Here is a 27,437-nt window from a genome sequence, read left to right as displayed (position 1 = left end):
CTCAAAAATAATAAACATAAAACATTTAAAAAATAAAAAATAAATGCTAAGACTAAATAAGGACCTTATCTAATTTCTGTGTTTTGTAGATGAAACTGACCAAGGAATAAATGATTTGGCTAAAGTGAAATAGTAATGGAGGTAGATAAGCTCATGATCTCATAATAATCACTTGTTTATTAAAAATAACTCACAAATGAAAAAACAATTCTTCCCATTCTTGTAACATTTTAAATTATGTGTCTTTGGAAGTCTACTTTATTTAATATTGTAGTGATAAATTCAAAACAATAATGTTTAATTCAAAGCTAAACAAAATTAGTTGGTAACTAAGCTAGCATAGACACCAATCTAGGCCAGGTATTACTTTTTTTATATGCCTAGAGCTCATGTGTTCAAAAAGGAAAGCAAGAAGTCTTTGGCACTTTTTTCCTCCTTAAGTTTATTTATTTATTTTGAGAGAGTGAGAGAGTGAGAGAGCGAATCCCAAGCAGGCGCTGCACTGTCAGCAGAGTCAACCGTGAACCGTGAGATGGTGACCTAAGCTGAAATCAGGAGTCAGGTGCTTAATGGACTAAGCCACCCAGGCGCCCCTGTAGCACTATAAATTTCTTTTCCCTATATCTAGGAAGGTTGGTCATATTTCTTTAGGTCTATAAGTGCTGACATATATTTTAGTGATTTGGTTCAATATGAAATAACAAGGAACGAGGCAGTGGATCCTAAAGAAGGGCAATTTATAATATATAGACATAAAAATTACTATTTAATAAAGGCATCTTTAAATGTTGTTCATTTGTTTATATTATGGATATTGTTAATTAGTGCTTTATTTTTTAGCTTGTTAATTTGGTATAGTATTTAAAATCATTTTCTGTCTTTTTGTATTATCCGTGCATAGATGTGTTTCTATGTAGGATCTAACTGTAGGAAACAAAATACTTTGAATAGCATATACTTCAAAAGTACAAAAGTAGCCTAAATATTTTTCTAAAGTGCAAATGAATTTTCACAAAGTGAATACACCCATTTCATCACCATCCAGATGAGAATAAAACATTATTACCATTCTTAAACCTCTCCTCATGCACCCTCCCATGCCCAGAATCAACAATTATTTTGACTGCTATAATCATTAATTAGTTATTTCTGTTTTTGGCCATTAAATGAAAGGAATGTTACCCTAAGCACTCTTTTGTGAATAATATAACATATTATATGTGTGAAATTCATTCATATTGTCACATATGGTTGTAACTTGTTCATTCTTATTGTTGTATAGTATTCCGTTGCATGAATACACAACGATTTATTTCTCTTCTACTGCTGATGGACATTTAAGTTATCTGGTTATGTAAATAGTCCTGCTATGACCATCATCCACAGGTCTTTGGGTGTGCAAATATGTATGCACATTTGTTGAGTAAATACAAAGAAGTGAAATTATTGGGTCATAAGGATAGGTGTATGTTCAGTTTTGTAAACACTGCTGAATAGTTTTCTAAATTTATACTTCCCAACAGCAATATGAAAACTGTGGTTATTTCTCAGCATCATCAAACCTTGGCATTATCAGTCTTTTAAATATTGCCATTCTGGCAGTTATATAATAATATTTCATTGTGGTTTGAATTTTCATTTCTTGGTAGGTAAAAAAAAACACCTTTGTAAACATTTATTAACCAGTCATAATGCTCTTTGGGAAAGTGCATGTTAAAGTTTTGTGCCCATTTTTTCTATTATCTTATTATTATTCTTTGTAGAGATAATCTTATACGTGTTGTTTACAATTATATATATGATATATATGTGAGATATATATATATATATATATATATATATATATATATATATATATACATATCAGGCAATCTGCTCTGTGGTTTGCTTTTTAAATATCTCTTTGATGGGGGCACCTGGGTGGCTCAGTTGGTTAAGCGTCTGACTTCGGTTCAGGTCATGATCTCATGGTTTGTGAGTTTGAGCCCTGCGTCAGGCTCTGTGTTGACAGCTTGCTCAGAGCCTGGAGCCTGCTTCAGATTTGTCTCCCTTTCCCTCTGCCCCTTCCCTCGCTCACACTCTGTCTCTCTCAAAAATAGGTGAACATTGGTGCAGCCACTCTGCAAAACAGTGTGGAGGTTCCTCAAAAAATTAAAAATAGATCTACCCTATGACCCAGCAATAGAACTGCTAGGAATTTACCCAAGGGATACAGGAGTGCTGGTGCATAGGGCACTTGTACCCCAATGTTTATAGCAGCACTTTCAACAATAGCCAAATTATGGCCTATCATAGCCTAATCATAGCCAAATCATAGCCCAAATGTCCATCAACTGATGAATGGATAAAGAAATTGTGGTTTATATACACAATGGAATACTACTTGGCAGTGAGAAGGAATGAAATATGGCCTTTTCTAGCATTGTGGATGGAACTGGAGAGTGTTATGCTAAGTGAAATAAGTCATACAGAGGAAGACAGACACCATATGTTTTCACTCTTATGTGGATCCTGAGAAACTTAACAGAAGACCACGGGGGACGGGAAGGAAAAAAAAAAAGTTAGAGAGGGAAGGGGCAAACCATAAGAGACTCTTAAAAACTGAGAATAAACTGAGGGTTGATGGGGAGTGGGAGGGATGGGAAAGTGGGTGATGGGCATTGAGGAGGGCACCTGTTGGGATGAGCACTGGGTATTGTATGGAAACCAATATGACAATAAATTTCATATTAAAAAATAGGTAAACATTGATTTTTTTAAATATCTCTTTTGGTGAACAAAGATGTTTAATTTTAATATAGTCCAATTCATCAATCTTCTTCCTTATGGTTACTGCTTCCTTTATATTTAAATTTATATTAAATCTTTGTGTACTCCAAGATCATGAAAGTATTTTCCTATGATATATTCTATACCTTTATTGTATTACTTTTATAATTAGATCTACAGTGAAATCAAGTGGTCACATAAGTGTGAGACTGTTTCTATTCTCTTCCATTGGTGTATTTGTTTATCCTTAGGTCAAAGAACACTATTTTAATTACCATACTTTTTCATAGGTCTTAATGTCTTGCAATATAGATCTTCAAGCTTTGTTTTTCTTCAAGATATTCCTGAAAGGAGCATTCTGGGATGATGGCAGAGTAGATAAACATCAGGAATCTGTCTCCTTGTCTAGATAACAGTTGTACTGGTGGAATCTGATGTAACTGCAGTCATATCTTGTTTTATTCTTTGCTTTATTGTGCTTTGCAGGTACTGTGTTTTTAACAAAATGAAGGTTTGTAGCAACCCTGAGTCAAGCAAGTCTATTGGCATAAATTTTCCAGCAATATTCTGTCACTTCATGTCTCTGTGTCACATTTTGGTAGTTCTCACAATATTTCAAACTTTTTCATTATGATTATATTTATTATGGGGATCTGTCATGTGAGATTACAACTCACTAAAAACTCAGATGTTGGTTAGCATTTTTTTGCAATAAAGTATTTTAAAAATAGGATATGTACATTTTTTTAGTTATAATGCTAATGCACACTTAATAGATTACAGTACAGTGTAAACATAGATTTTTATGCATTGGGAAGTCAAAGAATTCATTTAATTTACTTTTTTTGGTAAGATTTGCCTTATTTCAATGGTCTGGAACTGAACTGGCAATATCTCAGAGCTTTGCTTATATTTTGGGACTCTATAGTATGTTGAAGGCTTGCAACATCCAAGCTAAGTCTTAGATGGTAAATTGGGGTTAGTTTGGTTCATTTTAGCTCTCACCACAGTACTAGATACCCATCATTCATTCTTAGTCATGTGGCAGGAAGCTGTGCGTGTGTTCCTGGAGCAACATGCACATAGCCCACAGGAGCCAGGGTTGGCAAAAAGGACACTGTCCTCCAAATGTTAGGCTACTGTACTCTGATCGTGACCGCTGTTTGTGATTATAGATGTGCCAAGAGTCATGTGGCCGCTGTTGCACCTCTCCTCATTGTTATAAGCCCTTCCTCCTCTGGATATAGTGACTTCCAGGGGATTTCAAGGACCCTTCTCCTGCTTTCATTTTTCACTTTTTCTGTGTTTAGGAGCCAGACCCTAAATATTAAGACACTTAAAAGCAACTGCATATATGAGGAAAATTAGGAAGTGATTTCACATGCTCAGGGAAAGATGCTCCTTCATGAAAGATTTAAGAAGACTTTAAGTTTACAGTTCAGGCTGATCCTTGGCACAGAAGCAGCCTACAACAGTAAAAACATAAACACAAACATGCAAAAAAAAAACAGCAAAACTTGGAAAGGGGAAGAATATGATTTCTGGAGTTACCACATTGTTAGATTCAAATGTCCAGTTTTCAACAAAAATATCACAAGGCATACAAAAAAAAATAAGGAAGTATGGCCCATTCAAAGGAAAATAGCGAATCAACAGCAACTGTCCCTAAAGAAGATACACCTGGATATTCTTGGCTTTTTGAATTTCCGTATGTAATTCACAAGCAACTTATCCGTTTATGTTTTAAAAACACTTGCTGAGATTTTGATTAGGATTGCACTGAATCTATAGACTAACTTAAAGATAATTAATATTTTACTATATTAAGTCTTCCAGTCCATGAGCATTGTATAGTTCTTCATTTAATAAGATATTCTCTTTTTCTTCTTTTTTTTTTTGAGTTTAAATAAAAGAGGGAATTGTATTTAGATGAATACAAATGTTCTTGCAGGGCTTCTAACAGCTGTAATGGGTTAATAGCCAGAAGCACATCTTTGTGAAGGACAAACCATGTTGTGATCACAAACTTCCACATCTGGGTTTTGCAAGATCATGAAGAGAATATCCTAGAGGATAGTCCTCCCTGCATAGTGCATAAGGGACTAGAATGTGGATTCATTTCTGCTTGCTTTTTGATCTTTATATTCACTTATGCTGGCCTCACATTTGTCTGGCACATTTTGGCAGATATTCCTGAGCTCACTCAGGCCTCTGAAATGGCTCAACAGCTGGAAGAGCACCTCGAATCTGAATGTATAAATTAATTTTTCTGTCTGAAGGATGGGTTGTAGTGTAATCCCAAAATTCCACTTCCAAATTCTTCATGATCATGTAACCAAGAGAATTTCCTAGAGTATCATCCCCCTCGTGCATACAAATGTCATAGTGTCTCTCTGTTCCAGCTGCCTGAACCATTTCCAGGGCTGTCTTCCTCTTGCCTTCGGCCACTGAAGTCTTCAATCCCAAGTATTTTTCTCTCCAACTCCTGGTCCTCTTCTTTTGTGGGGAGAGGCTTCTGGGATCTTCTGGTGGTGCTTGCTGATCAGAGGCTCTAACCCATATCACAAAATATGCCAGCAAAGCAACTAATCAGATTTTATCTCACCTATCTTTAATAGGATTTATTTTAGAATATCTTTAGATTCACAGCAAAATTAAGTGGAAAGTACAGAGTTCTCATGAATCCTCTGCCTCCACACTCACAACCTCTCCCATTATCAACACTTTCAGCCAGAGCGGTATATTTGTTATAACGGATGAACCTATATTGACCATCATTATCACCCAAAGTCCATAGTTTACATTAGAGTTCACTCTTGATATTGTACATTTTGCAGGTTTTAACAAATGTACAGTATGTGTGTCCGCCATTATCCCGTCCTACAGAAAAGTTTCCCTGTCCTAAAAATCTTTTGTGCTCTGCATGTATCACTCCCTCCCTTCTAACCATTGGCAACAACTGATCTTTTTACTATTTCATTGGTTTTGCCTTTTCCATTATGTCATATAGTTAGAATCATAACCTTTTCATCTAGCTTCCTTCATTTAGTAATGTGCATTTACATTTCCTCCATGTCTTTTCATGGCTTGATAGCTCTTTTTTTTTTTTTAAGTGCTGAATAGCATTCCATTGTTTGGTTGTACCATAGTTAATTTATCTATTCATCTACTGAAGGATATCTTGATTGCTTCCAATTTTTGGTGATTATAAAGAAAGCTGATATAAACATTCATGTGCAGGCTTTGTGTGGATGTAAGTTTTCAACTAATTTGGGTAAATATCAAAGAGCATGATTGCTGGATCATATGGTAAGAGTATGTTTAGTTTTGTAAAAAACTGCCAAACTGTCTTCCAAAGTGTCTCTACCATTTTGCATTCCACTCATAACAATGAATAAGAGTTCCTGTTATTCTACATCCTCATCAGAATTTGGTATTCTTGTTTTTTTTTTCCCCATTGCATTTATAGTGCATTACAATGTTTTTTAATTTGCAATTCCCCAGTAAAATATGATGTTAAGCATCTTTTTGTATGCTTGTTTGCCATTTCTGTATCTTCTTTGGTGAGATGTCTGTTGGTTTATTTTTTAATTAGGTTGTTTGTTTTCTTATTGTTGAATTTTAAGAGGTCTCTGTATATTTTGCATAACAGTCCTTTTTCAGGTATGTTTTTGTAAATAATTTCTCCCATTCTGGGCCTTGTCTTCTCATCTTTTCACAGCGTCCTTCTTACAGTACAAGTTTTTTATTTTAATGAAATTCAACTTATCAATTATTTCTTCCATGGATCAAGCTTTTGGTATTGAATCTACAATGTCACCACCATACCCAAGGTCATCTAGATTTTCTCCTATGTTATCTTCTAGGAGATTTATAGTTTTGCATTTTACATTTAGGTCTATGATACATTTTGAGTTAATATTTGTGAGAACTGTTAAGATCTGTGTCTAGATTTTTGGGGGGACATGTGATTTTCAGTTGTTTCAGCACCATTTGTTGAAAAAATTATCTTTTCTCTGTTGTATAAATTTTGTTGAAGTTGACTATATTTATATTTGCCTATTTATGGGCTGTCTATTCTGTTCCAGTGATGTATTTGTCTATTCTTTTGTTAATACCACACTGTCTTGATTATTTTAGTGTAATAAAAGATCTTGAGATTGGGCAATTTCAGTTCTCTGACTTTGTTATTCTTCTTTAGTGCTATTGACTCTGTTGAATCTTTTGCCTCTCCATATAAATTTTAGAATCAGTTTGTCAAAATCCAAAAACTAGTTGAGAATTTGGTTGGGATTGCTGTGAGCCTATAGACCAATTTAGGAAGAACTGGTATCTTAGCAATATTGTCTTCCTTTCTATAAACCTGGAATATTTCTCCATTTACTTAGTACTTTAATTTCTTTCACCAGAATTGTGTAGAATACCTCTCATAGATCTTGTATATATTTTGTTATATTTATACCTAAGTATTTTATTTGAGGGGATGCTAATGTAAATGGTATTGATTTTCATTTCAGAGTTCACTTGCCCAATGCAGTTATATAGGAAAATGATTAACTTTTGTGTGTTAATGTTAAATCCTGCAACCTTGCTAAAATAGCTGTTTAGTTTCAGGAAATTTTTTGGTGTTTTTAGTCTACTTATGAGCCCATCAAAGGCGTTCTTCATTTCTGTTACAGTGTTTTTGATCTCTAGCATTTTTAAATTTTTTCTTTGAATTTCCATCTCTTTGCTTAAATTATCCATCTGTTCTTGAATGTTGTCTGCTTTTTCCATTTATAGTTTTTAATATGGTAATCACAGGTATTTTAAATTTTGCAGTCTAATAATTCCAACATGTCTGTCATATCAAGTCTGGTTCTGATGCTTGCTCTGTCTCTTCATACTGTGCTTTTTGCCATTAGTAGGCCTTCTGATGTTTTGTGGAAAGCCAGACATGGTGTATGGGTAAAAGGAACTTAGGTAAATAGATGTTTAGTGATGTGGTGGTAAGGTGTGGCAAAGGGGAAGTGTTCTTTAGTCTCATGTTCAAGTCTCAGTTTTTCAGCCAGCCCGTGTTGCTGGGCTGTGGACTTCACAAGTTCTTCTCAGTTTCTCCCAGTTAGGGGAAACAGGATGGCTAACGGGGTTTGGATTTGGGTATTTTCCTTCCTCCACAACAATAATGTTATGTAGTTTTTGGTTTGGCACAATTGCTCATTTTTAATAGATTTATTTCTAAATAGTTGATTTGGGGGGGCTGCTATTTTAAGTGGTCTTCTTTTTATAATTTATTTCTCTGTTATTTTTCTATGGATAAAAGTGCAACAAATTTTTTTCACTAATGTTGTTTCCAGTGAACTTTCTAAAGTCATAAAGTAATATAAAAATTTCACAAACTTACTTGGATTTTCTATGTACATGATCATATTTCATCTGCATATAACAATTTTTATTTCTTCCGATCAATTATTATACCTTTTACCTCTGCCTTAATGCAGTGGTTCGGACATCAGAAGTGATGATAGCAAAAATTCTATCTCATTGTTGATTTCAGAGAAAAATCTTTCAGTATTTTACCATTAAGTATAATATTAATTGTAGTCCCCCCCCTCAACAGTTTTTGGTAGATAATATTTATCAGATTAAGGTTATTTCTTTTTATTCCTTGTCTATTGAGTTTTTGTCTTAAATAGTATTGAATTTTATGAAAGGTTTATCTGTATCTCCTGAGATGATCATATGATTTTGTTTTTCTTTTTAATATGGTGAATTTTATGGATTAATATCTTGAAAGTTAAACCATATTTGCGTTTCTGGGAGAAATTCAACTTGTTCATGATGCAGTAGCCTTTTTATGAATGGCTGGATTCAATTTGTTAATATTTCTTAGAATATATGCATTTATGTTCTTAACAGAGATTGACTTGTATTTCTTTTTGGGTCACATTTTGGAATAATATTATGTTGGCCTAATATACTGAGTTGCTATTTGTTTCACACTGTTTCTAATATCTTCAAGTTTGCTAAGATTGATGGGGTTCTTGAGTAAACAGCTAAGGAAGAATTCTTGAGACGTCTTTGGTGCAAAAAGGTGATTTTATTAAAGCATGGGGACAGGACCTGTGGGTAGAAAAAGCTGCACTGGGCTTGTGAGGAGTGACTGATTATATACTTTTAAGTTAGTGGAGGTTAGGGATAGCATAAGTCTCTGAAGAATTTGGAAGCAAGGCTTTCAGGACCTTGAGGGGCTAGCTGCTGTTAAGATAAGGTTACTTTTAGTCTTTAATAACACAAAAACATGAAGAAAGTAAGACAGCCATGAGTTCCTTGAACAAGGTCATGCTCTGCATGTTTCAGACATCTATCAGTGGGCTGCAATCTGTAATCAGATTTAATTTAAGCTACATTCCTCCTGCCTTTGTTTCTCTCATCAAGATCAGTATTATTTCTTTATTAAATGGTTATAAAAATTCAACAGGGCCTGGAGATCTCCTTGTAGGAAGATTATAAACTATGGATTCAATTTTTGAAAATACAAAAAGGGAAACATTTACATTTTTCATTTCTTCTTGAGCAGGCTTTTTTCCAAGTTACTTTTGTTTTTTACTTTTTTCTTAATTTTTATTTATTTTTTAGAGAGAAAAACAAAGTGTGAGAGGGGGAGGAGCAGAGAGAGAGGGTGAGACAGAATCTGAAGCAGGCTCCAGGCTTCCAGCTATCAGCACAGAGCCTGATGGGGGGGATCGAAGTCACAAACCGTGAGATCATGACCTAAGCTGAGGTGGACACTCAACCGACTGAGCCACCCAGGTGCCCCGAGTTACTTTTTTTAAACATAAATATTATTGAAATATAGTAGCCTATTCATTTAATGTGTGTATCATAGTGATTCAATATTTTTTATCCACTACAAAATGATCCTTTTAGTGTATATACTAAGATCATGACCGAAGCTGAAATCAAGAGTCAGACGCTCAGTGAACTGAGCCACCCTGGTGCCCCTGAACCTTGGTTTTAAATATAATCTATATGACAGTGACAATGACTTTCTAGCTCTAACCTCTCAATTTAGCTCAAAATTCACCTACCCAACTATTTACTTGACATCCTCATCTGTGTGTCTACGGGTTTTTTGATATGAACTTGGCCAAAAGACTATTGGTTTTCTCCACCCTGTAGATCTTTCCTTCTCAAAATTTTTCCTATTTCAGTAAGTGGCATCACTGTTATAGAATGAATTCCCCCTTCCCCAAATTCATATGTTGAAATGCCAACTGCCAATGTAATGATGATAGGAGGTGGGGCCTTTGGGAGGTGATTAGGTCAAAACAGTGGAGCCCCCTTGAATGAGATTAATGCTCTTATAGAAGGAGATGCAAGAGAGCTTACTTTCTTTCTGTCCTCTCTGCCATGTGAGGATACCAGGAAAAGACAGACATCTGAACACGAAGAAGAGTGTCTTCACCAGGCACTGGCTCTGATGGTGCTTTGATCTTGGATTTCCCAGCCGTTAGAACTGTGAGAAATAAATGTATGTTTTTGAAACTATTCAGTCTGTGGTATTTTTGTTACAGCAGCCCTGAATGACTAAAACAACCAATATGTGCATAGTTGATGAAGACAAAAACTGAGATCAGGATAATATGTCTACAAGCCAAGGGTGCTGAAGATTGCAAGTAAACCACCAGAAGCTAGGGAAGAAGCATGGAACAAATCCTTTTTAACAGCGCTTAGAAGGAACCAACTCTGCTGACACTTTCATCATGGACTTCCAGCCTCCAGAACTATGAGACCATAAATTACGGTTGTTTACGCCATCCAGTTTGTAGTATTTCATTACAGCAGTCTTAGCAAACTAATGCAAGTCTTCATCCTGCCAAGTTATCAGGAGGTTCAACCTCAACCATTAGAGGCATTCTCTCTGCTCCCACCCCCTACTCTAGAAGTCTTTTCAGGTTCCAATGTAAAGGCCAAGCCAAGATAAAGAGCTGACTCTGGGGAAAGTGAGTCTAGGTAAAAGGTCATCCTCTGACCAGCCTACCTGCAGATTCCACAGTCTGGACACACCACCAATCCCTTCTGAGATCCCACCACCTGGCACACAACTAAACTTTAGGGTGCTGGTTTCTGATGTACTTGGATCCACCATCCTCCACCCCATTCTCATTAGGGAAGTTCACATCTCTCTCTTGCTTCTGCTTCCTTTTCCTCAACAGTCACAAAAGCTAAGTGAAACATTGGCTTCAAACAACTTCTATGTTTGCCCTAGGAAATGCCCTTGAGACAGAGAACACAAAAGACTAGGCTACATTGTGAAAAAAGAGACCATCATTTGTAAATATCACACATCTAGCTCCCAGTCATACCAATTCTTTCACATCAGCCATAATAAAACAAATTAATGTCTCACAAATTTATCCTGCCAGAGCAGAGATGTCCAGGAAAGACTTATTTAACCAGATAACAGCTTTGTGATACAGGTAATATACCAAGATGATCACCCTGTGATGAGCTCACAGCTAGCATCCAACCATCTCATAATCAGAATACCAACCAAACCATGCAGGAAATCCTTGAAAGGATTCAACAAGCTGCAAAGCAGAAACAATTCAAGTTATTTCTGTCTCCTTTTCTTTCATCATTTCTTCTGTCTCCTCCCATACTATTTCCTCCTCCCTTATCGTCTTATTTTGAACTTTTAGCAAATAGAATACAATTATAAGAGGTCCAATGGCATGCTTTACATCACTAAGTTCCTTCAGCTGTTTTTATTCTCTGCTAACAGAAACATTCTACTTACTATACACTGCAAAGCTCCTGTGTTTCAGGAAATAAATCTGGTTGCTGCTTGATGGTACATCCATTATAATGGATAAAGGGGCTCCACGGTAATTAAATAAAAGCTGGGTAGTTTTCTGCTGAAACAGAAATATACAGCCCACTGTTTCTCTATCAATAGAAGAAATTTTTCTTAATAAAATGATTTTTTAGGGATGCTGTGAGTTGGGACCTTGTCATACTCATCAGTAATCTTCAGAATGAAGATGATTATTTCCTTTCCGCATGTACATACTTGGTATTCAGTGTTACATAAGAAGTTAAGATGTATGTGGTGTTGTTCTCACACAGAAAAAAATATCTTTCACACACACACAAAAAATGCGGTTAGTAGTTTTACCTATAAATGTACTATAACTACAAAGAAGTGGGTAGCCTCTTATATTTTATGACTCATCTTTCTACTTCTGATAAGGAACCGTGTAATACCTGTAAAGTGTATATTGCATTATTTCACTTAAAAGGAATTATTAATTGATAGATGAGGAAGGGAAGATTACTGGAAACTTGCATGTTTTCCTACACTAACTTTTCGTAGTAGCCATAAGTAATCTGCCTCTCAATCCCCCAGCCTGCAGGAATGAGCTGTGGGAAATCTAAATATTATTCCTACTACACCGAAATAAAAGGAGGAATAAATTTTGTTGATTTGATAATAGGCAGAGCTGAAAAGTTGCAGTATTTTAAATTTAAGTGGTCCTCATATTAGGCCAAAACTGTCACAGAAGTTTTAAGAATTTCAAACTCCATCATCCACAGAGTTAAGATGAATTTTCAAATGCCCTTGGTTTGAGACTGATCACATAATACTAGAAAGATGGGGAGTCATGTGTCTAGAGAAGAATTTAAAAGCCTTTTAATAAAAAATCAGGGATTATATTAGCGGTTTTTTTTTTTAATCATCAAATCATCTCCGAGGTATAAAGAGCACATTGTGGAATGATGAATTTCCAGCGTCAACTAAAATATATCCTTAGATGTTTTACTCTTTGCTATGGTTGAAGCTTTACATTTAACAAATCAATGAGAATACAACAAAATTAGTAAGATTTTTTGACATTAGCATGAGTGTTAATAATAAGCATGGGTTTCACTGAAGACTATTCTCATCAAAATAGTTTTTTCACTTATTTCAGACTGTTTCTGTGTGAACACAGCCCACATGCTGCACAGCAGTGATCCATAACCATGCTTTTGCTTTTCATGTGTCTGGATCTGAGTCCATCTTCAAAGTGATATTGATGAGATCTGTGATGCATCACCACTTTGGGAAAATGTTGCAAGCTCTAATGATATCAACACTGGTTGCCATCTTTGAAATGACACAGCACTGAGCAATAATAATGTAACTTAACTGTTGGTGTAATTACCAAAGCATTAGCACGCCCAGTGACTCCCTCCATCTTTCACATTAATACCCTGCCGATAGAAGAACTCTATCATCTTCTGTAACTAGAGAGACACACAATGTCATTCAGAGGACAAAATTGTCTTATAAAACTTTATAATCTTCCTCCCAGTGAGTATTTTCTCCTGACCATCACTTCCCAGGATAGTTGACACCCACCCCATAATGAAGGTATTATTATCCTCATTTTATTGGTGTATAAACTGAGGCTCAGAACTGTGAGATAACTTACGGTGACCACATATAAGTGACAGAGTCAGGTTTAGAGCCTAGGTCTGTCTTTCAATAAAAGTTATTAGTTTTAGACTATTCTAAGCCTCCTACTATATTTTATGTCATTTCATGCATTGTTGCAGATGGGATGGTAATAAGCATGAGAGGTAAAACTTGTAAAGAAACACATTTCATCCTTTCTCTATCCATGGCCACTTTCGGATTCTCTAAGCCTGGATACTCACCTCTCCTCATCTGATCCACTAAGAAAAAAAAATATCTGCCATTTAAATATTAGCATTATTTTCCATCAATAATCCAGATTTTAGAGCTGCAAAGGATGACAGAAATCACTGTTTCTAATCCCACTCATTTTAGAGATGTGGAAACCCAACCAGAGAAAGGTTATGTGACCTCCCTGATTTCACAAAATTATTTATCTGCAGAGCAAAGACAAAAATTCTGGCTCCTGACTCCCAACTCAGGACTCTTTGCACTATAACTCTACAAGGGTGTTTTCCCTTGGAGTTTTTCTTTACTTAGCAAAGAAAGGGCTCTGACCTCAAAGGAATTTCAAACGCTAAGCACTAAATGGAGTAAGCGAAAACCCATCGAAAGAAACTCTGCATGAGTCCCTTTTTTTGGTTTGTTTTGTATTTTGTTATATTTTATTAGTATTGAAACTTATTTTTGTTATTTTTTTCTGGCATGAAAAATCCATAAATAAAGCATAAGTAGTAACTTTCTTCATTTAATTAAATTTACAATTTTGCACACAAAAATCATCCATGATGTAGCCACATAACTGGACCGTAACTAATATCCATTGGTGGAGTTTTTTTTTTAATATGAGATTTATTGTCATATTGGTTTCCATACAACACTCAGTGCTCCTCCCAACAGGTGCCCTCCTCAATGTCCATCACCCACTTTCCCGTCCCTCCCACTCCCCATCAACCCTCAGTTTATTCTGTTTTTAAGAGTCTCTTATGGTTTGCCTCATTCCCTCTCTGTAACTTTTTTTCCCCCTTTCCCTCCCCCATGGTCTTCTGTTAAGTTTCTCAGGATCCACATAAGAGTGAAAACATATGGTATCTGTCTTTCTCTGTATGACTTATTTCACTTAGCATAACACTCTTCAGTTCCATCCACGTTGCTACAAAAGGCCAGAATTCATTCTTTCTCATTGCCACATAGTACTCCATTGTGTATATAAACCACAACTTCTTTATACATTCATCAGTGATGGACATTTACTGTTTCCATAATTTGGCTCTTGTTGAAAGTGCTGCTATAAACACTGGGGTACAAGTGCCCCTATGCATCAGTACTCCTGTATCCCTTGGGTAAATTCCTAGCAGTGCTATTGCTGGGTCATAGGGTAGATCTATTTTTAATTTTTTGAGGAACCTCCACACTGTTTTCCAAAGTGGCTGCACCAGTTTGCATTCCCACCAACAGTGCAAGAGGGTTCCCGTTTCTCCACATCCTCTCCAGCATCTTTAGTCTCCTGATTTGTTCATTTTATGAATCCCTTAAACAACCTCTGCAGGTGGTTGCTAACCCTCTTGTGTTAAGACCAGCCCAAGGGAAGTCCTTGGAGAGTGTGGGGGGAATCTCTCGCCTGACAACAACAGTATGCAGGAATGTCCTTTGTGTCACAGCCTCCACAGTCCTCCTGCTTCCTTTTAAAACAGAACACATCTCTTCCATCTCTTCTTTTCCCAACAGCAATCAACATAATCATTGTGTTAAGGCCCCATTGGAAGCCACCACCACGTGAAACAACAACAACAATATAGTTTAAAATTGATCATTTCTAGTTGCTAAAGGAAGAAGAGAACAGACTTTCCCTTCCTAATTGTGTTCATTATCATAGATTTCAATTTGTCTCAAGTTACAAGGAAAAGTAGATTGAAATCTATAGCTGGATCCCCAGGTGTAACATTCCATTTTTTTTAATCAATATGAAATTGAAGCCATTTTTTGTTGAGTATTTTTGGCTCCAGCCCTAAAGTACTAAGTCTATTATGCTGTATTTAGCCAACCAGATAGTTGATTGTATTTGGTCTATACTTGTTTTTACTCTCAATCTTTATGTCCTACATACACACGAGGCTCTGAATATCAGTGGTTTTGAGAGCTTCTGGCATGTCAAAATAGCCCTGTGTAGTCTGCTCAGGGCTGGGTATATCTCCTTGTTTTTCTGGGTCCACATCTACAAGGACCAACCAAGGAGAAGTGTGAGACAAGTCATCTGGAGGAAAAATATGGAGAAAAATGAATAAAGGTGTTTAGAAAAGAGGGAAAAACCACAAGGGCCTGTATGTTCAGATTGGCCATCCTCATCATTCTCATTTCATGTGTAATTATTCACAACTATTCTGAAACAGTATGAAGAATTACATAAAAGCGAGAAGGAACCTGATAATTCAGAGCTAAAATAAACTAAGTAAGCAGTTAGTTCAATGTCCTTGTTTTACAAATGATGCATCTAAGGCCTGGAGAAAGGAAATGATTAAGCCTATTTCATAAGTTAACTCTAACACCCAGTTTTATACTTTATAGCATTGGTGTGTTAGTTTAGGTTTTCTCAAAAGCAGAATCAGAGAAAAGGACTGGGTATAGGTGGCTTATTTTGGAAGTAATCACACACACACACACACACACACACACACACACACACACACACAGAAATAAGCTATAAGGAAGGGAAAAAAGGAAAAAGAAGATATAGCAATGATCTTGTTACTTCCATGGGTCCCTAGAGCCCAATCCCACTGGAGATCCTCTGGAATTATAGAAAATGTGTCTACGAAATGTGCTTCCACAGGATGTAACACCAGGACACTTTTGTACCCATCCCTCTAGAAGCTTGACCTCAGAAGCATGAACTTCTATGAAACCTAGTGTCTTGAGAGAAAGCCCAGTGACAGACAAGCAGAGACACACAGCAGGATGCTTGAGTTGGGCAACTTTAAGCAACTTTCCATCACAGCTGCAACTGAAATCAGGCAGAAGAAGTTATGTCATAATCTATCCAAAAGGTTTTAATCTATGTTGCCTAGAACTTTAGGGTTGTTCTGAGAAAAGTCTCCAGGAGTTGCTGAGGGAGGCCTGGGAAAAGCCACATGGTAAGATTCAAAGTTTTCTATCTCTGCTCCATTCAGAGAAGACCTATAATTATCTATTTTATATGTTAGGGCACTGCATGAGATTATCGTTTGGAAGAGGAAGTGGATGTTTTCTTGTGTATTAGTCAGGATTCTTTAGTTCTAAGTGCAGAAACTAAATCAAACTAGCTTGAGGGGAAAAAAAAAGTTCACATAACTAAAAAGTTAAGGACTAATCTGAAGCTTTAGGCACAATTGTATTCAGGGTCCTTACAAAGTTGTCTGGGCTCTCTCTTAACCTTGTGTCAGTCTCATTCTGTCCCACTCCATAGGGACTTTTTTTCTATGAAGTAAAAGACAATGGCTGTCAACAGCTTCAGGGTTATATCATACAACCTTAGCAATGCCACTAGGAGAAGAGAGCTTCCTCCTTCTAGGGTTCATACAATCATAGAGAAGAAATCAAATGTCCTCCTTAGTTCATCTGATCATCTCTTGGACCAATGACCATTGCCTAGACAGTTATTCTAAAACTTTATCATGCATCAAAATCACCCAGGGAATTTGCCACAAAACACTCACAGTTCCCTATCATCTTGGTTTCTAATTTAGTAGATTTGGAATAAGTCCAAAAATATGCATTTTTAACAAGTTCTAGATGATGTTTTTATGGCTGGTCCAGGGACCATACACTGTGTACCTGCTGCAGAAATGAAGCACTCATAATTAAATCACATCACAGGGCCAGTCCAGATTACAAGAAGGTAAGGTCATAGGAAAAATAGATTCTGCTCCTTGATGGGAAGAGGGGCAAATAACTTGGCCATCTTTAGTATGCTATAAGGGACATGATGAAGAGGTCTGATATAAGGGTAATTGTATCTTAGAAGGGTAGAGGAAAGAGAATAAAGTCCCAATGTAAAGAGATGATGGCTGAGACTTTTCCAAAAGTAATGGAAGACATTAATCCATAGATTTGAAAAGTATTATAAACTCCCAGAAAGATAAGTATGAAGAAAATCTCACCTAGGCAGCAACACAGTAAAACTGTTAATAAAAAAGAAAAAGCAAGGAGAAAATCTTAAGAGCTTCTAGAGAAAAATATTACCTTCACAGAAACAACAATAACATTGAAAAGTGACTTCACAAAGTGATAAAATCCAAGAAAAAATGGGATGACATACTTGAAATGCTAAAGCAAAAGAACTTACAACCTCAAAATCAATTCAGAGCAAAAACATCCTTCAAAAATGAAAGCAAATTAAAAACATTTCCAGACAAATAAAAAGTATGTAGAATAAAGCTGTATTCAGAAGAAAACTTTTTAACCTTAGAATGCATTTATTTGAGAAGAATAATAAGATTCTCTCTCCCTCTCTCCTTCTGCCCTCCTCCCCAGCTCATGCACGTGCTCTGTCTCTAAAATAAAATAAAATACAGTAAAATAAAACAAAACAAAAACTAACAAATAAATAACCAATGTCCAGATGAGATCATTTGGGAGAATGTATAAACAGAAAAGAAGACCAAGGACACATTTTGGTGTACTCACATTTCAGTGATTGAAAAGAGGAAGGAGAACTAGCAAAAGTGTCTGAGAAGGAATGGTCAGTGAAATGGAAGGTAAATCTGAAGAAATGAAGAGATGGGAATATTTCAAAAAGGAGGGAGTGGACAACCATGCCAAATGCCATTGAGAGGTCAAGCCAGAGAAGGATAGAGAAACTATCATTGGTGTTGGAGATAAGCAAAACACCTTGCTAAGTGTGATTTCAGTGGAATTGGGGGGTGAGGTGCAAAGCCTGATTGTAGAGGATTAATAGAAAGATAGAAAGTGAAGAAATAGAAATATATTCAAATAGACAGTTTTTTCAAGAATTTTGCTAGGAAGTAGAGCAGAGTAATATGGATGGGGATAGGTTAATGGGGTTATACTGCAATGATAAAAAAAACAATCAAAATCATTTTTTAAACAATTGATTACATTAATTCAGTAGCTAGAGGTCAGCTATGGCCGTATACCCTGAGTCTTCTGATTTCTGGACACAAGCTGACAGGGCTGTCCCAAATTTGGGCATGCTCCTTTGATGGAAGAAGGAGGGAGCAAGTGACAGAACTCTACTATGCACTGTCTCAAATCTTCTGCTTGGATTTGCCATAGTTGATGTTTGTTCACATCCCATTGGCCAAAGCCAATTACATGGCTAAGCCCAGTGACAATGAGGTAGACAAGTACACTTCTCCAGAAGGCCCTGTACCTCACATGGTAAAAGGTAAATATCTGTACTTAACACTCTAAGGAAGACGTAGTGAATACTTAGAAGCGGTAATGTAATCCAGCCCCTGAATCCTGCGTTACATACCCATTTTTTCCATAATAACATAAAGCATGTTTGTTTTTTTTTTTTTTTTTTTTTTTTTTTGCATTTCAAATTTATTTTATTTTTTTTTTTTTTAATTTTTTTTTTTATTTTATTTTATTTTATTTATTTTTTTTTTTATGAAATTTATTGACAAATTGGTTTCCATACAACACCCAGTGCTCATCCCAAAAGGTGCCCTCCTCAATACCCATCACCCACCCTCTCCTCCCTCCCACCCCCCATCAACCCTCAGTTTGTTCTCAGTTTTTAAGTCTCTTATGCTTTGGCTCTCTCCCATTCTAACCTCTTTTTTTTTTTTTTTCCTTCCCCTCCCCCATGGGTTCCTGTGAAGTTTCTCAGGATCCACATAAGAGTGAAACCATATGGTATCTGTCTTTCTCTGTATGGCTTATTTCACTTAACATCACACTCTCCAGTTCCATCCACGTTGCTACGAAAGGCCATATTTCATTTTTTCTCATTGCCATGTAATATTCCATTGTGTATATAAACCACAATTTCTTTATCCATTCATCAGTTGATGGACATTTAGGCTCTTTCCATAATTTGGCTATTGTTGAGAGTGCTGCTATGAACATTGGGGTACACGTGGCCCTATGCATCAGTGCTCCTGTATCCCTTGGATAAATTCCTAGCAGTGCTATTGCTGGGTCATAGGGTAGGTCTATTTTTAATTTTCTGAGGAACCTCCACACTGCTTTCCAGAGCGGCTGCACCAATTTGCATTCCCACCAACAGTGCAAGAGGGTTCCCGTTTCTCCACATCCTCTCCAGCATCTATAGTCTCCGGATTTGTTCATTTTGGCCACTCTGACTGGCGTGAGGTGATACCTGAGTGTGGTTTTGATTTGTATTTCCCTGATAAGGAGCGACGCTGAACATCTTTTCATGTGCCTGTTGGCCATCCGGATGTCTTCTTTAGAGAAGTGTCTATTCATGTTTTCTGCCCATTTCTTCACTGGGTTATTTGTTTTTCGGGTGTGGAGTTTGGTGAGCTCTTTATAGATTTTGGATACTAGCCCTTTGTCCGATATGTCATTTGCGAATATCTTTTCCCATTCCGTTGGTTGCCTTTTAGTTTTGTTGGTTGTTTCCTTGGCTGTGCAGAAGCTTTTTATCTTCATAAGGTCCCAGTAATTCACTTTTGCTTTTAATTCCCTTGCCTTTGGGGATGTGTCCAGTAAGAGATTGCTACGGCTGAGGTCAGAGAGGTCTTTTCCTGCTTTCTCCTCTAAGGTTTTGATGGTTTCCTGTCTCACATTTAGGTCCTTTATCCATTTTGAGTTTATTTTTGTGAATGGTGTGAGAAAGTGGTCTAGTTTCAACCTTCTGCATGTTGCTGTCCAGTTCTCCCAGCACCATTTGTTAAAGAGGCTGTCTTTTTTCCATTGGATGTTCTTTCCTGCTTTGTCAAAGATGAGTTGGCCATACGTTTGTGGGTCTAGTTCTGGGGTTTCTATTCTATTCCATTGGTCTATGTGTCTGTTTTGGTGCCAATACCATGCTGTCTTGATGATGACAGCTTTGTAGTAGAGGCTAAAGTCTGGGATTGTGATGCCTCCTGCTTTGGTCTTCTTCTTCAAAATTCCTTTGGCTATTCGGGGCCTTTTGTGGTTCCATATGAATTTTAGGATTGCTTGTTCTAGTTTCGAGAAGAATGCTGGTGCAATTTTGATTGGGATTGCATTGAATGTGTAGATAGCTTTGGGTAGTATTGACATTTTGACAATATTTATTTTTCCAATCCATGAGCAGGGAATGTCTTTCCATTTCTTTAAATCTTCTTCAATTTCCTTCATAAGCTTTCTATAATTTTCAGCATACAGATCCTTTACATCTTTGGTTAGATTTATTCCTAGGTATTTTATGCTTCTTGGTGCAATTGTGAATGGGATCAGTTTCTTTATTTGTCTTTCTGTTGCTTCATTGTTAGTGTATAAGAATGCAACTGATTTCTGTACATTGATTTTGTATCCTGCAACTTTGCTGAATTCCTGTATCAGTTCTAGCAGACTTTTGGTGGAGTCTATCGGATTTTCCATGTATAATATCATGTCATCTGCAAAAAGCGAAAGCTTGACTTCATCTTTGCCAATTTGGATGCCTTTGATTTCCTTTTGTTGTCTGATTGCTGATGCTAGAACTTCCAGCACTATGTTAAACAGCAGCGGTGAGAGTGGGCATCCTTGTCGTGTTCCTGATCTCAGGGAAAAAGCTCTCAGTTTTTCCCCGTTGAGGATGATGTTAGCTGTGGGCTTTTCATAAATGGCTTTTATGATATTTAAGTATGTTCCTTCTATCCCGACTTTCTCAAGGGTTTTTATTAAGAAAGGGTGCTGGATTTTGTCGAAGGCCTTTTCTGCATCGATTGACAGGATCATATGGTTCTTCTCTTTTTTTTTGTTAATGTGATGTATCACGTTGATTGATTTGCGAATGTTGAACCAGCCCTGCATCCCAGGAATGAATCCCACTTGATCATGGTGAATAATTCTTTTTATATGCCGTTGAATTCGATTTGCTAGTACCTTATTGAGAATTTTTGCATCCATATTCATCAGGGATATTGGCCTGTAGTTCTCTTTTTTTACTGGGTCTCTGTCTGGTTTAGGAATCAAAGTAATACTGGCTTCATAGAATGAGTCTGGAAGTTTTCCTTCTCTTTCTATTTCTTGGAATAGCTTGAGAAGGATAGGTATTATCTCTGCTTTAAACGTCTGGTAGAACTCCCCTGGGAAGCCATCTGGTCCTGGACTCTTATTTGTTGGGAGATTTTTGATAACCGATTCAATTTCTTCGCTGGTTATGGGTCTGTTCAAGCTTTCTATTTCCTCCTGATTGAGTTTTGGAAGAGTGTGGTTGTTCAGGAATTTGTCCATTTCTTCCAGGTTGTCCAGTTTGTTGGCATATAATTTTTCATAGTATTCCCTGATAATTGTTTGTATCTCTGAGGGATTGGTTGTAATAATTCCATTTTCATTCATGATTTTATCTATTTGGGTCATCTCCCTTTTCTTTTTGAGAAGCCTGGCTAGAGGTTTGTCAATTTTGTTTATTTTTTAAAAAAACCAACTCTTGGTTTCATTGATCTGCTCTACAGTTTTTTTAGTTTCTATATTGTTTATTTCTGCCCTGATCTTTATTATTTCTCTTCTTCTGCTGGGCTTAGGCTGCCTTTGCTGTTCTGGTTCTAGTTCCTTTAGGTGTGCTGTTAGATTTTGTATTTGGGATTTTTCTTGTTTCTTGAGATAGGCCTGGATTGCAATGTATTTTCCTCTCAGGACTGCCTTTGCTGCGTCCCAAAGCGTTTGGATTGTTGTATTTTCATTTTCATTTGTTTCCATATATTTTTTAATTTCTTCTCTAATTGCCTGGTTGACCCACTCATTCGTTAGTAGGGTGTTCTTTAACCTCCATGCTTTTGGAGGTTTTCCAGACTTTTTTCTGTGGTTGATTTCAAGCTTCATAGCATTGTGGTCTGAAAGTAAGCATGGTATAATTTCAATTCTTGTAAACTTATGAAGGGCTGTTTTGTGACCCAGTATATGATCTATCTTGGAGAATGTTCCATGTGCACTCGAGAAGAAAGTATATTCTGTTGCTTTGGGATGCAGAGTTCTAAATATATCTGTCAAGTCCATCTGATCCAATGTCTCATTCAGGGCCCTTGTTTCTTTATTGACCGTGTGTCTAGATGATCTATCCATTTCTGTAAGTGGTGTATTAAAGTCCCCTGCAATTACCACATTCTTATCAATAAGGTTGCTTATGTTTATGAGTAATTGTTTTATATATTTGGGGGCTCCGGTATTCGGTGCATAGACATTTATAATTGTTAGCTCTTCCTGATGGATAGACCCTGTAACTATTATATAATGTCCTTCTTCATCTCTTGTTACAGCCTTTAATTTAAAGTCTAGTTTGTCTGATATAAGTATGGCTACTCCAGCTTTCTTTTGGCTTCCAGTCGCATGATAAATAGTTCTCCATCCCCTCACTCTCAATCTAAAGGTGTCCTCAGGTCTAAAATGAGTCTCTTGTAGACAGCAAATAGATGGGTCTTGTTTTTTTATCCATTCTGATACCCTATGTCTTTTGGTTGGCGCATTTAATCCATTTACATTCAGTGTTATTATAGAAAGATACGGGTTTAGAGTCATTGTGATGTCTGTATGTTTTATGCTTGTAGTGATGTCTCTGGGACTTTGTCTCACAGGGTCCCCCTTAGGATCTCTTGTAGGGCTGGTTTAGTGGTGACAAATTCCTTCAGTTTTTGTTTATTTGGGAAGACCTTTATCTCTCCTTCTATTCTAAATGACAGACTTGCTGGATAAAGGATTCTCGGCTGCATATTTTTTCTGTCTAGCACCCTGAAAATCTCGTGCCAATTCTTTCTGGCCTGCCAAGTTTCAAAAGAGAGATCAGTCACGAGTCTTATAGGTCTCCCTTTATATGTGAGGGCACGTTTACCCCTTGCTGCTTTCAGAATTTTCTCTTTATCCTTGTATTTTGCCAGTTTCACTATGATATGTCGTGCAGAAGATCGATTCAAGTTACGTCTGAAGGGAGTTCTCTGTGCCTCTTGGATTTCAATGCCTTTTTCCTTCCCCAGTTCAGGGAAGTTCTCAGCTATGATTTCTTCAAGTACCCCTTCAGCACCTTTCCCTCTCTCTTCCTCCTCTGGGATACCAATTATGCGTATATTATTTCTTTTTAGTGTATCACTTAATTCTCTAATTTTCCCCTCATACTCCTGGATTTTTTTATCTCTCTTTTTCTCAGCTTCCTCTTTTTCCATAACTTTATCTTCTAGTTCACCTATTCTCTCCTCTGCCTCTTCAAGCCGAGCTGTGGTGGTTTCCATTTTGTTATGCATTTCGTTTAAAGCGTTTTTCAGCTCCTCGTGACTGTTCCTTAGTCCCTTGATCTCTGTAGCAAGAGATTCTCTGCTGTCCTGTATACTGTTTTCAAGCCCAGCGATTAATTTTATGACTATTATTCTAAATTCACTTTCTGTTATATTATTTAAATCCTTTTTGATCAGCTCATTAGCTGTTGTTATTTCCTGGAGATTCTTCTGAGGGGAGTTCTTCCGCTTGGTCATTTTGGATAGTCCCTGGAGTGGTGCGGACCTGCAGGGCACTTCCCCTGTGCTGTAGTGTATAACTGGAGTTGGTGGGCGGGGCCGCAGTCAGACCTGATGTCTGTCCCCAGCCCACCGCTGGGGCCACGGTGAGACTGGTGTGTGCCTTCTCTTCCCCTCTCCTAGGGGCGGGATTCACTGTGGGGTGGTGTGGCTCGTCTGGGCTACTTGCACCGTGCCAGGCTTGTGATGCTGGGGATCTGGCGTATTAGCTGGGGTGGGTAGGCAAGGTGCTCGGGGGCAGGAGGGGCAGGCTTAGATCGCTTCTCCTTAGGTGATCCACTTCAGGAGGGGCCCTGTGGCAGCGGGAGGGAGTCAGATCCGCTGCCGGAGGTTTGGCTCCGCCGAAGCGCAGAGTTGGGTGTTTGCGCGGAGCGAGCAAGTTCCCCGGCAGGAACAGGTTCTCTTTGGGATTTCGGCTGGGGGATGGGCGGGGGAGATGGCGCTGGCGAGCGCCTTTGTTCCCCACCAAACTGAGCTCTGTTGTCAGGGGGCTCAGCAGCTCTCCCTCCCTTTGTCCTCCAGCCTTCCCGCTTTCCGAGCAGAGCTGTTAACTTATGACCTCCCAGACGCTAAGTCGCGCTTGTTGTGGGAACACAGTCCGTCAGGCCCCTCCGCTTTTGCAAGCCAGACTCGGTGGCTGTGCTTGGCCGGCGAGCCGCCCCTCCGCCCCGGCTCCCTCCCGCCAGTCCGTGGAGCGCGCACCGCCTCGCCGCCCTTCCTACCCTCTTCCGTGGGCCTCTCGTCTGCGTTTGGCTCCGGCGACTCCGTTCTGCTAATCCTCTGGCGGTTTTCTGGGTTATTTAGGCAGATGTAGATGGAATCTAAGTGATCAGCAGGACGTGCGGTGAGCCCAGCGTCCTCCTAAGCCGCCATCTTGCCGCCGACCACATAAAGCATGTTTGTATGCTATTGAAAATAATGCAAGAGAAGGACACATTGAGTATAGAAAAAAAAGTCTATGAGAAGGTGAGGAAATAGGTTGTTTGTTTTTAGGAATGAGGACGCTTTCTTATTAACAGGAGGAAAGGCATACAGAGAGTACAGATATTAAAGTGTTGACAGTTTTTCTTTGTAAACTTTGGTTCTATTCTGACCTCCCAATAACTTCTAATATCAGGATACCTGGGAGGTGTATTTTGTGAAACGTGAATGTTCAGAAATCTTCCTTTGTTGCCTTCAACAAAAACAAATAGATTGGTCTAGAATTATTTTTCAATCTCCAAATGTCGTACAGCCATTGTTACATTGTTTTAGTAATTAGTACTAGAGAGGAGTTTAGGACTAAGATCTCATTATCTCCAGGATATGCCTCCTGCACGTTATAGCAGCTTAGTACTCACTTATTAATGAGTGCATGCATGAACGTCACCCATCACATTTTTCGGGCAACTTGTTAATGACTAATTCTTTAATATTTTAAATTATATCATCTCTTTTAGCTCTGGGAGAATGAAACCTAATTCCCTTTGATGAATACAAGGTATGAAAGGAAAAGATAAATCTTGTAAGCATATGACTTGAGAGTGAAGTCCTTTAAATGTAGATAGATCAAGTACAATTAAAAACACTTATATGGAACTTGTAGCCTCAGTTGCGAGACCACAGGAAGAAAAGTTACATATCTATTAGGGTGATACCGTAGCAGGGCTTTAAGAGTGAAACTTGGATCTTGTATAAAATGTATGTATAAAGAACATTGATCTTAGTAATAACTTCTACTAGATGAACAAATATGAAGGATTTCATCTACCTAGAGTTAATAAATGAACTCATTTCCTTCTCGTAAAATATTCTTTTCTCCATATCAGCGGTATGAGTAGTAACTCAAGTAATTATCACTGAAGAATGAGAACACCTACTTAAAGTGCTCTTGTGTAGATAGTTTTCTTGCTCTCTTCACTAAGCAAAGCCTTTGGGATTGGAGAAATGAGTAAGAATGCTCAAGTGTGTGGGCACTTCAATATGCAGTAGAATTTTCAGCAGATTTTGAGCTATTGAGTTGCCACTTGTCTCCTCTGAGAATCATGCTTCTTAATTATGAGAAACCCATTTTGACAAAGATTGAGAGTGGCAGAGACTTACGTGAGAAAGTTAGCTGTCAGAATATCATCTGTCCCCCATTTTTCTGAGTTTGGGAGAGTATTTGGGAACAAAGTCCCAATTTCATAGCTATTGCTCCTTAGCAGATAAATTGGCAGTGATTTGGGAGAGAGGCCCATGACATTTCTGCCTGATATTTTTTTAATCGTTCTTTAAACAACAACAACAACAACAACACTTGGTTCATTTTTGAAACGTAGGCATTGGCTCAATCAATAGCAAGCTCAGAGATTTTTCTAGGAGACAGCAAATCTTTTGCTACAGTTTGGACATAAATTGACCCAAGTTTGAAAACCAGTTCTGTCATTTACTAGCTGATGAACACTGGGCACATTATTTTACTTTGCTGAAGCAGGTTTAACTCATCTATAAACAAGAATACTAGTATTTTTCTTCCTAATTTATTATTTTATTCTTTTAATAACATGAATGACTTATATTCTCATTCCTGGGTTGTGGATACTAGGGGTGCAAATAATAATAACTAATATTTGGTGAGTATTAACCAAACCACTCTAAATATATCTCCTTTATTCTTCCCATCAGTTTTATGAGAGAAATAGATACTCTCATGCTCACTTATCAGATAAGAAAACTGCACTTAGAGTTTCAGTAACCTATCCAACTTACATAAAGTACAAAGCATGAAGACTGAGTTCAAACTAAGAGAGCTTTCAGTTGAAAATATATTCTTAACCACTAGGCTGTAACCACTGGAAAGATGCAAAGATACAATCCCTGCTGCTAGTGTGAACCCATACAAGAAAGTGAGAAGTTAGGGGTGCCTGGTTGGCTCAACCTGTAAAGCGTCAGATTCTTGATTTGGGCTCAGGTCATGATTTTGGCTCAGGTTCTGGTTTGTGAGTTTGAGCCCTCTCACATCAGGCTCTGCACTGAGAATGTGGAGCCTGCTTGAGATTCTTTTTGTCTGCCCCTTCTCCACTCTCACTTTGTCTCTCAAAATGAACAAATAAACTTTAAAAAAGTGAGTAGTTATAGTAACTGGACATGCACAGTATTCAGATATTGTGGAAGAACAAGCACTTCATTCCCTGGGATCAACCTTGGTTTGAAATCTAAGATCATGATGATGCTACAAAAGTTTTATCTGTTTTGTTTGGATTGTTGCTGATTTCAGAGCCACTGGTATTTTAGAAATGTCAATATTTATCATTTAAAAGTCAGTCTCTCTATAAAAATTCATGATGTCCCAGTGGTAAAGTACCACAAGTTTTACTGAATGTCTGCTGTCTAGGAAATACTTAGCCTATGGCACCATTTACACTAAGAGGAAGATGGGACTATTTAAAAGATTCTGATTTTGTTAATAATGGATACTATTAAGAATTTGCTTTATGGAAAATATGCTAATATAATTTTCATTAATCAAGTGCATATTTTAATAATAACTGAAAAGTGATCTTTATGAGCATATGATAGGATGATGTGATGTGTGAACTGTACTGTAAAGCCACCAATAAATC

The 27,437-nt window shown here is 37.5% G+C and overlaps 1 pseudogene; it reads right to left on the bottom strand.

Annotated features, from left to right (window-relative positions):
• Positions 1-4,871: 4,871 nt before the first annotated feature.
• On the bottom strand, positions 4,872-16,918 carry LOC125153235 (DNA-directed RNA polymerases I and III subunit RPAC2-like; annotated as a pseudogene).
• Between the last annotated feature and the right edge of the window lie 10,519 nt (positions 16,919-27,437).

The sequence above is a fragment of the Prionailurus viverrinus genome, chromosome A2 (genome assembly GCF_022837055.1).
Source record: "Prionailurus viverrinus isolate Anna chromosome A2, UM_Priviv_1.0, whole genome shotgun sequence".
NCBI classification, from domain to species: domain Eukaryota; kingdom Metazoa; phylum Chordata; class Mammalia; order Carnivora; family Felidae; genus Prionailurus; species Prionailurus viverrinus.
The sequence above is the reverse complement of the archived record's forward strand: the minus strand, read 5'-3'. Positions and strand labels throughout refer to the sequence as shown.